Genomic DNA, 15,521 nt, shown 5'->3' on the forward strand with positions numbered 1-15,521 from the left:
GTTCAAACAATATTGTAAAAAAAGAAGTTACAGTGAAAAAGTTAAATTTTACGCATTTTTAAACCGAAGTTTAAATTATATTAAAAACACTGAAGCTCATTGTTAGCTAAAGCTAACGAATTCCTAAATATATATATTTAAAATGTTTTATAACGCCAAGGAAACGTTTTAAAAGTATTTCGGGTTCTTAATATTTGATTTATACACACTGTAAACACTGTGATACATAATACAAACTATTTCAGCTACCTTTTTGTGAATACAAGTTAATAAGTAATAATAATGGTAATGAAGAAATAACATCATAAGTATCATTAGGTACCGTTGATATTAATAACATATTAACGTCCAATTAATAGTCATATAGTTTTAATAAGAATTATAATTTTAAATTTATTGTTTCGTTTTTATTAATTTCTGAACGATCAATCAAAAGGTTAATAAAAGTTAAAAGGGGAAATGTATAGATGCGAAGTTTTTAATTGAAAATAACGGCGAACGACTACCAATCGAAACTTATAGTATTAATTGTTTTACTCAAGACCGTTCCCAGTCAGGTTTAAAAATTATGTAAAGTTTGACAATACTAAAAATTATACGATAAACTCTACTTAAACAATTAAATACTATTCTAGTTTCTATACGTTCGATTGAAAGTTAAGTCTGAGCAGAAAAACGTAGAGATTAAAAACAAATATAAAATAATTTGTAGGTTAATACGGTTGTTTTATACGGTAGTTGTTAAAATATTCAAGTTTAAAGTAATTTTGAGTTAAAAAATAAACACGAAATTGTCAAAATTTAGAAAAATAACCAATTTAGTTTAAATAAAAAAAAAAAAACTTTGGCCAATTGTTTGATATAGCGCCTCCCCCCCCCCCTCTTGGGACTACTAGAAGTATTTAGTGTTTTCAAGTGATTCCGTTTGTCTTCGCCATCTCGTATAACCCTTTTTTCCAGAACAACCCTTTCCTTTTCTGTAGAATATATATGACATATATTTTTACACCCACCATCGCGCCGGGTGGTGTCAACGAGGAGGTGTTAAACGTGAGTATTGTATTTAATGGTATTATTGTTGTATTATATTATTATATACTGTCGGACATCTGTCGGCGGCGCCGGATAACCGGTGGCTTGTATACAGAACACAATGTATGAAGGTAAATATATATGTATTTGTGTACATATATATATATATATATATGTACACAAAAACGAGATCGATCAGCTGTAATGGAAAATAATATTAACGTAACGGCCGAAGCACACCTTAAGTACTTGTTAACAACCCGAAAAGCCTGACGACGTGTAATACAGGAAAAGATTCCCATCAGGTCGAATGAATAAAAAAAAAAAAATGCATCTATAGAGAGTGGACGATATTACAATAAACTATTACGGCCGTAATGTATTTATACTTTATATAATAATATAATATATTGTCTGCGGCATTCATCGCGTACGCCAGTCGATTGTAATATATTGTTATTATTATTTTAACGACAACAATATCGAAAAAAAAAACGTTTTTGAATAGCGTCCAATAGAGTACTTGATTGTACAACACAAAACAGCCCCGTCCGTCGTCTTCTTCTTCTTATATAATAATAATAATATCCATATTGTGTTTCCTATAATTATCGCATTGTTTGTACAGACCTATGGTGGGAGGACGATTAGACTGAAGTTCGGGGTAAGAAAAATAAAAACAACATTTCCAATTCAACCCCATATGTAACTATAATAACAACAGGGGCAACTCTGGCTCACACGTCCAAATCCCAAAAGATATACTGATATTTGTATACAGTATATCCTAGTTTTTCGAGACCAAAATTATGAACAATTTAAGTAAGTACATTGGCATTTGATAGTTTTCACCATTATAGAGTCTTATGGTTAAAATCAAAATTCACACAATCGTTTTTCAAACGTTATTAAAAGACAACGTACCTAGCACCATAAATATATGATCAGATTAAAATAGAACGAGAAAAATCCTATGAAATAGATGTGTATTTATGTTCTTGATCCAACATTTTGTTGCACTCGTACAGTGTAGTTAAATTGCAAATTAATATATCAGTTAAAATTGGTAAAATAGAGTACAAGACAAAATACAATTTGTATTTTACCTTTTCCAAAAACAAATGACAGTAGAAAATGTTTTGAAAAAAAAGCCAACACCAGTAATACCAGTAACTCATATTTTGATCATAATTTGTTGTATAGTTTTTTTTATTTAATCCTAAAAAAAATATTACTTAATCAAACATTTTTTTTTTTTGATAATCGAATTCAACCCTAATGTTAAGACATTGTGTTGTGTGAAGTGAATGATAAATGATCACGGACTTGCAAAGAGAGAGAATTTGGCAGCAAAGTAAAGTCCTGGGCGCCCATTTTTTCAATTGTTGTCAAGACTTTACAATATTGTTTAAAAGTCGCGAATAATACCGAAATTCGAAAACATCAACCGGCGACTACTTAGGTCCCACACTACCCTTCGTGGTGTAAGTCACTCCGTTGAAGTCCTTCTCTGGCCCGAAGCGCATAAAAATCAACGAACCGTAAATTACATGACTTCTAAATCGGTTCGCCACTTTTGCCACTGCACTCAACAAATGAAAATGATAAGTAAGAGAAGCTTTTTAATATTACACTCTAATGACGTCATATAAACCCTTTGACTTTGGGTGTGAAATTTCATCTAGTCCTCTACTCGGTAGCCGGTAGCATTCGGTTGAATTGCTTTTTATTGCCTCTTTTTGTGCCGCATCGTACACACACACACGACCGTTTAACAATTAATATATGTACACAAAATACAATATAACAAGTAATAATAATATAATACGGGCGAATCTAATGGTTTTTTTTTTATAACGGCCGAATATGGTATTAGCACTTTGATCGTTTTTTTAATTAAAAACTTTTCAAATAGGAATTTTCGCACTATAATTAAAATCTTTAGTTTAGAGCGAAACCGACAACAAGGTGTCTCATATGAGTATAAACAGAGATTCGACCAAACAAAAATTATCCACCGTTAACTGATTCATACAGTTGTAACAATGAGAAAATATTATTATTTATATTATGTATAGTCTATAATTGCAAATCTGCCAAAACGAATATTACATCATTACACCAAAGGTTAGATTAGGCTAGGGTTGGCAAATGATTCAGATGTACTCTCTCAGTACATCCCGAGTACGCAGAGCACGTTTTTACTACTCTTACTAAATTGTCCAACTATTTATTGTACTGTAAGCGTGTGATTTAAATTTGTTTTAGAATATTTTTTGTCCAAAATAACTTTATACAGGCCAACAAATTGTATTTTGTGAATACTCTGACTTTACACTATTTACACAACTTGCGGATACTCCCACTCGACGAGCTTGACTTGTCTGCCTGTCTACTTTGACTTTGCGTTTTTTTTAGTGGTGCTGGTATAACCGTGCATTAGAGCTTGTTCTAGTCCGTCCAATCGGGCATTGTAAAGACCTAAACGAGTGCACGTACACCGCCGATTTTAGTCATCAGGTAGTCTTGGATTTTTTTCTTTTACTCTCGCTGCCGCTAGAGCTGGTTAGAGGTTAGGTTACACGCTCTTATCCCTATCGCAGGCTCTGTGTGTGTGTGTGTGTCACATGTATGGAAAAAATGTCTGTTTGGGGATCCCCGAGCCGTCGTATATAGGGCTATATTGTGTGCACGTTGACACGGTTGGCGATTTGGGAATTTGCGGTAGACAGCCGTCACGCGGGTACATCACTGAAGCTGCTCGCGGGGGGGTGCGAACACATCCAACGCTCCGGGTTTATATTTTTATCGACACTATCTGACACGGCTGTCGTCGAATATTCCAAGAGATGAACGAAAAAAAAAAATCCCTCTCGTTATATTATATTATATATATAAATCACCGGGATCGGGAATGGGAAACGCGTTATCCAGACACGCGATCAGAGACATGTGACCGTACATGTAATCCGACGGCCGACGAATTGATTAAATATTTGTCTCGCCACAACCGTTTTTTGTATAAATATATTATGTAGATGCATATCATACTGCTGCTATAGGGTAGGTACACACTCGGTGGTTGTTTTTTTTTTTTTTTGGTTTATGTTCCGCTCGGGTTTCATACTTCATACAACGAGCCACCACTGTGTACGGCTATAGCCTAATCGTGTAAAACAAATCCACCCCGTTACGAGGCTTTAATGCGTGCCAAATGCTAATATATTATGATTATAGGACTTGGAAACGAAGATGTGCGTTATTCGGATCAAATAAAGTGATAAAAAAAAAAAAAAATGATCTTTAATTTATTCAATTAATATTCGGTTAATTATCACAAAGTGCTTTGGTTATTCGTTGAGCACAACTATTAAACAGGTACTTTCGGATAATTGTTGTTATGTTTTATTTGTAAACGTTTTTTTTTTGAAAAAATTATATTATTTATGAAAATTATTACTAAATTTGAAATTGATATAACGAAAAAATACTAATTATAACAATTATTAGTAAATTTATGAATTATTATTTATTAGTAGGGCTACAAATATAGTTTTTCGACGAATGAAAATTTAACGTAGTATTGGATAATAAATATATTATTCGTCGAAATGTCTATTATAAAATGTATTAATCTTATTCAACATTCTCTCAACTCTGGTTGGAAATAATGATCGACAAGCATAATCTAATCCGACAGACTGGAAAGTAGTGACGTGTAATGGCGGACTATAGGATTAGGTATGTGCAGCACTCGACGGTCGATTTAATCCAAATCTCAAACAGGATATAAAAAAAAAAAAAAAAAAAAATGTTATAGGGTTCATACTTTATAGTATATGATGAGCCAGATATTATATTTTCCAGTTTACACTCGTGTCGCAGTAAACTCAATTTCCTATTTTTATTTTCCGGTAGCGTTAAAATAATAATTATAATATGTATACAAAAGCTTACATACGTATTATATACTCGTGCAGCAATAATATATTTGTATTATGTTCCATCATGGTGCCCCTACCCGTGTTAAAATATTCGTTCAGGATATTTTCAATAATATTTCCCAAGTATTATAGTTTTTAATAACAATAATAATTTTAAAAAACAGACGACGAGTGACAACCAAACCTTACCAAATCGAACCTTGCCCAAATGAACTTAACACTAACCCATACCAATTTTCGTGAATTATACTTTAGGTTTTATTGGTTTAGTTGAGCAAGCTTAGTGGGCAGAGGGCGTCGTACTTAAAACATTGCTTCCCGTCGCCCGAAATGTCTACGTCAAAACACCACACGTGCACGATAACGTTGTTTATTATACGATAAGTTTAGTGTTTTCTGTAGGAAATAAAAAAACATAATATCCCAAACTACAGGGATATAATTGTTGTATATGTTTGTTCGGGAAACGCGAGAAAAAGTCAACTGTTGTGGTTAAACACAATTTAATAGCGGCCAGTATGGGTGTACACCGAGTAAATATAATACCTAATGGTAATAGTAGTAGTAAAAAAAAAAAAAAATAGTTTATCAAACGAGATAATACAAACGTACCAGTTTGTATAGCGACTGTGGAGGAGGAGTTACTTGTATATTATACGTATATAGTAAACGGTATGTGGTATGTGTAATAAGACACAAGCGTTAAATTGAAAATAAACACACGTCTTCGCCCGTTCCGAGAGATAAACCGACCAACACATGAAAGATTTATGGAGTTCAGTACGAGAATTACGACCGGGCTCGCATGTTAATAATATCAACAGCGATTTCCCCCCCCCCCCCCCCAAAGACTGATGTGTTGTAATAATATTATTACCGCCGTAAATTATCACAGCCCGTTGCTTTTGGGCAATAATATCAGAACAATGATCAATGAACATAATTATAATAATAATAACATTAATAAGCCGCAATATAATAAATATATTCACTGAGAAAATTGTGTAAACATACGTATTATTATAATATTGCTTCACACGAGAGCCCCTAAGACAAACCACCGACTCTTGAGGTCAAAACAGTTGGGGAATTTTTCACAGAGCTGAAGCTACGGTATTGTTGTGCGGAATCGACATGGTATATTATTCATCATAGTATCTGTTCGTTATATTGATTTTGAAAATTGCATTAAGTCCGCCCAAGCAGCAAACACTTTGTTGCTACGTGGTTTAACGCAGAGATGTAACATTTTATGTTTTCAAAATAAACATTTCAATTTAACTTGCTTGCCAATGGTGACATTTTTTTTATGATTGCCTCTATTCATTGCCTTTTTTTTTAAAAGCGAGTATGATTATTATATTTTCATATATGAGTAACGCCATAAAATTTCATTTAAAAAATCGTTATGAGAAAAAAACTCGACTTCAATTTTGAATATTTTTGAAATTAATTGTTTGCTTAACAAAATGTATATATCTAAATCTTTATAAAGAGCTACGATATCCAAAAATGTAATTTAATTATCAGGTTATATATGTAAAATCCTAATAATTTATCAATGTTCGTTCTATAATCAATAGTAATTTAATATAGTTAAGGAAAAACATCCGCTGAAAAAATATTTACAAAAAATAAAATTGTGGGAAAACTCTGTTCATTGAATAATCTCTCAAGTTAAAATATATATGTTTGAAAAAATAATAAAGCTCAAATTATTATTGAACTATTCATATAACTTCAAGCAAATTGATATACTTAGTTGGAGTTGCCATAAAACAATTTTCGTTTAAAAAAAAGTACTTGAATAAATAATCCCTTAACGCATACTCATAACGGAATCTGTAATAAATAGTAATATTTTATTTTAAACATATAATTTATATTCAGTAAAACCCTAGTAAAATTAGAGTTACTGCATAAAATGAACATAGATTTTCGTTTATCTTAATTGAGATATAATGATTACATTTTAATAAACTATTGAATTTCCTTCAGACGTTTTAGAGATTTAATTAATACTTTATATTACATGAAAGTCTGAATTTTAAACACCGAACGATTTTTATGTCGAGGACGGCGAGACAGTGGCCGCTCGAGTGAAAATGTATTCTAAGGGACTTTTTAAAAAACGGTAATTGCGCCAAGTCCGTGGATTTGATTTTTTATTGTCGACGATAACGATAATGCCAGGAGCCGAGTGGAAAAACGGCCGCGTTGAAAGAAAATGTATTTAATGCTCACACACTTTTCTTTGGCTATCTTCATGGTTGCGTATTAGGTATCTAGTATATTATATTATATAGGTGCGGTGACCGTCTGTCTGCACGCTTTAATGATAATAATAACGTAATCTTGCGCACAATGATTTTAAACCTACACATAGATAGGGTATATATATAGCTGCGCACCTGAGGTTTAAATCTAGTTAAGGCGACGGAATCCTAAAATATTTCACGCAGTCCTCGAACACCGAACACAATGCGATTATAATCCTTTGCCGGTGTCCCGTTTTATCCGTGTCGCCGAGGGGCATTAAGGTTTTAGTAAAATTAAAACGACCTTTTTTTTCTCTCCTACCATCTCTCAAAACGCTCATGTACCATTACCGGAGAACAAAAGAAGAAGAACAAAAAATCCTTGCGGCTGTATTGTTTATATTATGTTACATAAGATATTAACGACTGTACAAAAACTAGCTCATTTGGAAACGCTGAAAAACTAATAAGTAATGGTTAGGTTAGGTTAGAGAAAATTAATAAAAATCACCCACGTCGAAATTTAGATAAAGTTTAATTTTGTATGGACGACATTTTACTCTATTACTAAATTATCTTATTGTACGGCGGCACATCATATTATGAACTATAAATACCACATATCGATTATTAAAAGTTTTCCTGCGGATTTTCAAACGTTCTCCTAAGGCGCACTTTAGGTAAACCACCAACCCCATAGGTTTATTATTTCGTTATTTTGTTTTTCTTTTGTAGTTCAGTTTAACGCGAGTGTGGCACTCCGATAAAGTTTATCAATTCGGAAACGAAAACAAAACCGCAAACACCTACAAAAGGCCCGGACAAAAAGCCTATATATTAATAATAATTCCTTCTTTTCGAACTGTTGTTGTTATGCGGTAGTGGTGTTTCTCTTTTAGACGACAAACCCCAAGAGGGATCGCAGAGTTCAATGAAAATGATTACTATTATTATTATTTTTTTTTTTTCGAAAAGCGACGCTAACAATGCGCGTTCCCCATACCCAATCGAATACTGTACATAACATAATTACCAGTGATTTACGTTTGACGTTTACGAGAACCACACACGTGTCTGAACAAAACAGGAACTAGCTCTCTCTACACAAAAACGAGGGGAAGAAGGAAAACGTGTGTTTGTGTTTAAGAAAACGTGCGAAGGATCGGAGCGCAACCCCGAAACCAACCCAAAGGCCATCCAAGACGGGCAGATCGAGCGATAAAATCAATATTTCTATACTTGGCGTTACAACGGAACCAAAATGTTATCGAGTAGTATAGAGTCCACCATCAAGTTTCATTTGCAACAGCAAACTGTAAGTAACGTTGTACATATGTTGTGGCACATTATGTCATCCCACAAAATTAAAGACGGCAAAAACAATTGCCAAGACGTTGACTTCTTACACATCGTATTGACCTGGTATAATGAGCCTGGACACTGATTGTCTTAAGCCATAAAAACCACGGTATAATAAAGTTTCACAATGACAAACGCGTACCTAGGAACTCTACCAGGAACGAGGGGGGATCCCGGATCAAATATATAGACAAGCGTGCAGCAAAATACAAAAAAATACCACCATTACAGTTCCTAATATATAAACCTAATAAGTAAACAATATTTTTGAAAACGTTTTCACAATATTCATTTTTATCTTAGCCGTCTGGTATAATGAATCGCTATACATTTAGTGGTTCGTCAAACAACATTCAGTTGCCTGGGATTGTATTGATTGATCAATATTTTTTTTTTTGCAACCCTAGTGTTTTTTTTAATCACTTGGAAAGTAGACATAATTTACCGATTCTTTTTTTTTTTTATCGAAACCAACAAATTCGGGTCCTTTTAAAGTTTTAAACGCTCTTGGCTCATAAGAGAGTATTTAAAATCTGATATTGTCCATTTGTGGAGCGACAGGGTACGAAGGAAGCCGAACTTTATTTTCGTTGGGCAAACGCCACCGAATTCGCACCGATTTCAACAATAACAAATAATAACTATTACACTTAAATATATTGCGAAAATTATCTTTAGCCATCAGCCTTTCCGGATACGCACACTACTCTATGGGTTGTGAAGAACACAGCCCGCACAGGTTACCATCTTGTAGATTTTGATACTGTGTAGACCCTAAAAAATAACACGAGTGACGGTGCAAAACCTATAATTTTCGATGCCCGCACGCGACAGCTATATTTTAATTCGCGGTTCGGACGAACGCATAGAATAATAATAATATTGTAGTAATACTAATAATAATAATCATCATCGCATGTACACACCGTATAGGGGTGAGCGACACGGCCGGAAATGTTCTAGGTAGGTTTTGGCCCTCAGCAGTTGTTTGTTCAGCTGCCGCCGCCGTCATAGAAATTGGAATTACAAAGTAGAACCGAGGGCTTAAAACCCTAGTTTGGGGCATTTAACTCGTGCAAATGTGTCGCTGAGGGCAAAAAGTACTGTAGATATTATTATTGACGCACGAAACGTTTGCTACATGCTAATAAAAGCACAAGACTTCTTAATATGCCAGAGCCGAAGAATTGCATGGATTTTATATCGGAGCAAAGACTAACGGTCTTTAATATACAATTATGATGTTGTAAATTCATAATGCACATTTTAGATTCAATTCACGGTTATCATTTGTAAAAACTAGGTTTTTTTTTTTCATACATTAAAATTATTAACATTTGTTGTACCTACTTAAAACAAAACAATGAATGCTATCCGAGGAAATAATTACTTCCTTTTATTTTCTTAATTACCGTGCCATTTTATAAAGAGCTTTGCAAAAATGGTAACACTTAGTTTCAAAACTTAAAAAAGCACCCCGTCTCGTTTAAATGTAGGTAGCTAAGTTTTTAGATAATAGTGAATTTTTATGTTTTCATTTTAACAAAAATTAACAACAAAGCTAAAATGTAAAGTTATTGGAAGACTAAAACAAACTATTTTTCAACTATATATTATAATTAAAATATTTTGTAAAGTACATATTTTTAAACCGTCGTATTTAGGAACAATCGTTTTTTTTTTTTTTTTTAAGAAAACAGTACAGAGTAAATAGGAATTATTCGAGGGATTCGGGAAGAGAGTATTCTAATATCGTTTTTACCTTTTTTTTTTTTTTCATTTCGACATTAACATAAAACAAAAATTGTCCTTTTCTGTCCGTGCTCGCCGCCTGTGCTCACAACAACATATCTATACACACACAACATCACGCACCGTTCTACAGGTATAATAATAACATTATATTTTATTATGATAATAATACAACATATTATTATAATGAATACCCGCCGTTTTTTATTTTGTACGTTATACGGGCGACCAGTTTTTAAGGACCGTGTAGTAATATTAAATAATATTGTATACTCTTATATATATATATATGTATGTATGTGGAAAATAAGGACACACGCGGCGTGTTTTGGGTCGCAGGCGATTTTTCATTTTTAACGATGTGTGCCCACGACCAAGACGACGCGGGATACCGTCCGACATATATGTATATATATATATATATATATATATATATTGTATATTTATATTAACATGCACAGACGTACCGGACAGACACGACAACAGACCCCAAGTGCACTGTCTGACTCCGTTTCTCTCGTTCCATCTCGCTCTCGAGTGACTTCAATAGGTTTACACACGAGCATAAATATCAACGTAACACGAGACCTTCGTGTGACGTACCTACACACATCCTTTACATACGAATCAAAGGAAGCATTGGGTAATTTTTTTTTTTTGTAAATATTTGTTTTGTTTTGCTATTAGGATTTTTACTGCCACCACCCCGGACAACCGGGAACGGGTCCGCAAGAGTCGGTCGAGACGCGACGGCGACGGCGGACCTTTTCTAATTCGATTTAACTAGAAATAACATTAAACATTATTGTTGTGCACGTTTGGCGGACACCGTTCAATGCCGGTCGTGATTGCGCAATTTTCATCTTCATTGTATGCAATACAAACACACACACACAATGTAAAACTGGAAATTGAATTTTCTATTTTTTCGAGGTCCCACAAGAGTTTACACTGCACTCGAGAAAAAAAAACCCATCGTCATTCCGAGATTTGTTCACAAGTGGGTTGGCGACAGAATGTAAAAAAAAAAAAAAAAAAACACTGCAGTCACGGCGCCTAACGGGAGTTGGTATTATAGGTATGGTGTTTCTATCAGGTATACCTGTTAGTGTTATTGTAACTTAACAGGACTCTATATGTATAAATATTAAGGTGTTCGATTTTTAGGAAATGTTCGCAAAGTTCAAAAAGCTAAAATAAAATCGTGTACAAGAATACAAATGACCGAAATGTTCCAATGTTCTATACAAAGGTACCGATTTCAACCTAGTTGTTTGACTGAAGACGGAAAAAGTTGAAAATATATACACATATCTATTCCCTCATTTAGTTTTACTGAAAACTTTTCGTGCAACATAAGAATATTTTTATGCAAAAAAAAAAGAAAAACATATTTTGAGGAAATAACCATGTACCTTCAATTCGCACAAAACAAAACCATGAAATACTGTTTTCTGGCCTAACGCTACTCTGTATAAGGTCAAATAAAAATAGCAAATTTTCAAAAATACCATTCTAAACCTAGAATTTCGCCAAACAATGATTTTGCTCGAAAGCCACGATTTCTTATTCAATGCGTTACTTCTATAATCTGATTATTGTAAAATTAGAGTTTTCGGCAACTTAATTTTCTAAAAGCCACTTTTTAAAAAAAAACATTTCGAAATTATAAATTTTTACTAAACTTCCCTTTAATTTTTTTTTTACGTGGTCGTCGTCTTGGCTTTCTGCATTCCAGTCTTTTTACACATCTGTTATCAATCGTGGACCTCGGTTTGGTATTTTTCCATAACAAACGGGCATTTCTTCAACCGCGCGTTAATATAATATATATGTATATATACATATATCGTTTGCCCATCGCCGTTTCTGTGCGTGCACTGTGCAATATTAATTTTACACTTAGCTGTGTCCGACCAGCAACTTTTGCAATGGCTTTTCGCGGACACTCTCGGCGGGTTAGAAATGATTTGTGAAATTAATCACGTACCTATTCGTCTTCACGGTATTGTATATTTCCCGCAGCATCCGAGACCGAATCAACAGTTGTGGTAACAGCTACATATTAAATGAAAACTGTGTTGTACTATATACAATATATAGTCGGAGTGTGTGCGAGTAAATGTATATGTATACACTTACACGTCGAGTGCGTCGTGCGTTTATTATTTTATTTATTTATTAATAATTCAAATGGATTCCACGTAAATAAAAAAAAAAACCTAACCGCCACCGTTTCCGTTTGCGTTGTAGTTATCGGTCTCCACTCTCCCATTTAAGGGAAGGCATCACCGGCTGCTGTTCTGTTGCACCTGTACGCGTTCCGTGTTCGATAACAACAACAGCCACCGGACTATATCATCAGTTAACAAAAGACAAAATTGCTAATAATAATAATAATAATCATTTATCATTAAACAATCGGTTTGTAATAGCTTAGTATATAAGCGGGTAAATATTACCTGTTTTAAAATATGTCGTACATTAAATTACCGACGTTTGTAAACAGTGCTCGCAAGTACCAGGAGAGTAAAAAAAAAAAACAGTAATTTTGATTTTTGGCACTCTGTTTTAACCATCAACCCCTATAGGACCCCTAACAATAGAATCCATGTTATGCACCTTATGCTAAAAACCCCATAAACGCCAACTTTCGGGAAAATCCTATTCCTGTGTCTTGAGATAAAAATTACAAATATAAACATCAAAATATACAATTATTTTTCAGGATTTCTAGAGATTACCTAGAGAATTAGCAGTGGTGCCTTTCTACCTTCTGGCCGGCGCTGAGATCTTTTAAAATATAACTAAATATTTTACATTTATACATATACCAACAAATTACAGGCCTAGAATTAGTGTTATTGAAAAGTAGAAGATTATATGGTACTGAGTTGTTACGTTTAAAAATACAATATTGATAATATTATAACAGACAAACTGCTTTGAACAAAGCTATTATGTTTTGCTTAACAACATTTTACACCCAACGCTTTTAAAAAAAAATGTATTACCGAGGTTAATAAATAACATTCGGTATAAATGACGGTAATTTATTACAGCGTATCTAAATGTTATACATCAGTAGGTATACGATTTGCATATTATTATTTACGGTGTTTTTTTAAAAATATTGATCAATTTATATAAGTACACTTGTATATAACCTACATAACGCACATGCCATAATAATAATATTATAAATAATATTATCGCCAAGTAGTTGTCGTTGGCTGGGTATTTTTATTTTTACTTTGTACGGTATGAATTATTTATCTCGTCTTATATTTAATATATTGTATATGATCAGAGATTCATATAACATATACACGGTTTTAAATCAGCATAATTGAATACAAAGTGGCCACTACTTGAAATTTGAATAATATTGATCTTTTAAACTATAGTTAGACTAGTTTATAGTGAAATTATGCACATATTATAACCCGAGACGTGTTTTTGACATACGTCAGAAAACATAATATGTTTAAATATTTTTATTTAAGTATTACATAAAAAAAAAAAAATTACGCTGATCCAGCACACGCCACGTTTCCAGCATTTATATATTTCTCGGTATAACAGGTCGGATTATAGTGAATAATTATCAATTGAATCGATTTCAGTATTTCACAGAACCATAGCTCAGCGCCTTCTGTGCGTTTATCGTGATAACAATAATATTATATATTATGTACCCGAGAAGGGTGTATTACTAACAAGCGTTCGCTGTAATGATAATAAAAAAAAAAATGGAAGCGCCAGAGGGGCACGAGAAAATTGACTGTACGGTTGATTGAACACTAACTCGAAAACTTCACAATATATAATAGTAAATAGCCTTCTGGCTTGAATGTAATGTAGAAGTAATAGATATCGGAGCAAACCCAAGCTACTATATTTAACATTTGAGATTTTGAAAAATGATCACATTCGAGTAGGCTTACAACCAGTCGGACAAGTGAAAAACATCAGTCGACTCATTTGATAAAGGTAAAAAAAAATTCGGCAACAGAAATATGCTGGGTATGTACGTCCCTAGGCCGGGTAACATTAAAAATATTATTCATAATTTAATATTAATTAAGTATTTGAGTGGTTGCTGGTTATTCTTTGGGCTCTTTGGAGAATTTTCATGTTAAAACCTTGCAAATCGGTTCTCCAATTTGTTCTCATCATTAATGTGACGTATTTTTTTTTGTATTAAAAACGATGGTAAAGTGCCAGATTTAGTCAATCAAACTTACTTTCGGAGTCGACTACAAAACATTTATTTTTAAAAAACTTCATGTAAAATAACTGCCCGCCCCGGGCCATAACTTATTGTATACGGGATAAAAATACTGTATTAAAACAAGTTAAAACCGTTATTGCGGGAACGAATTTTTTAATTGATTAATTGAAGGCGGTAGGTATATTGTATAGCGGTTACCTATAAAATAATAATAAACAATACAATCGGCACACAGTTGTAGTAGTGTATAGCGTGAAACCACATAGGGGCATATTATTATTATACTAAATAATAGTACCTACACAGAAACACAATGTCGGTAAAGTTTCAATCGAAGAGTTTCAATGGTTTCCGAATTCCATATTGTACTTGCACACATATTGTTCAGCGGTAGAATCTTAATTGCTATTTTGTGAAATTAATTATAATATTTTATTCGTGCGCGGGTTAGGTTTCTGCGATTTCCCCCTCGGTCTTATCGCACCCCATTAAAGTGTTAACTCGGTCAATATTTTTAAAAGGTTCTACTTTAATTTATTCATTTTTTTTTTACTAGTGCGGATATGGTGTTTAAACACTTTTGTGCGTACACTTGGCCCGGATGTGAATTTAATGGTATTGGTTGAGGTCATACACGGGAAAGGATGACGAACCATAATAACGGACAGAGGGTAACGGTTCCGGTGGTACGGTCACCCTAAAAAGCACAATTTTTTATTTTATGTATAAACACACCGCACGCGCCACTCATCCGAGAGCATTAAAATATTTTTTCCATTAATCTTTTTTTTTTTTTTGGTTCGCAACAAACGGTGTCTGCATACCTTTAATATAAACGGCGTTCCTGTATATATATATATATATATATATATATTACGGCAATACATACTAGTGCAGTTGAAACCAATTAGCCGTTTTCCATATCAAAGTAGATTTTCGTCG

At 33.4% G+C, this 15,521-nt stretch overlaps 1 protein-coding gene across 1 annotated transcript in view; it reads right to left on the reverse strand.

The window, feature by feature from the left end:
* The window catches only part of LOC126837279 (tyrosine-protein kinase transmembrane receptor Ror-like), a 62,465-nt gene that overhangs the window by 11,846 nt on the left and 35,098 nt on the right, over positions 1 to 15,521 (reverse strand). The window lies entirely within an intron of this gene.

This window comes from Adelges cooleyi, unplaced genomic scaffold (genome assembly GCF_023614345.1).
Source record: "Adelges cooleyi isolate 19-005CV unplaced genomic scaffold, UGA_ACOO_1.1 ACOO_flye_CR_arks_rails_tigmint_CR_PRNA_248, whole genome shotgun sequence".
In the NCBI taxonomy this organism is placed as follows: domain Eukaryota; kingdom Metazoa; phylum Arthropoda; class Insecta; order Hemiptera; family Adelgidae; genus Adelges; species Adelges cooleyi.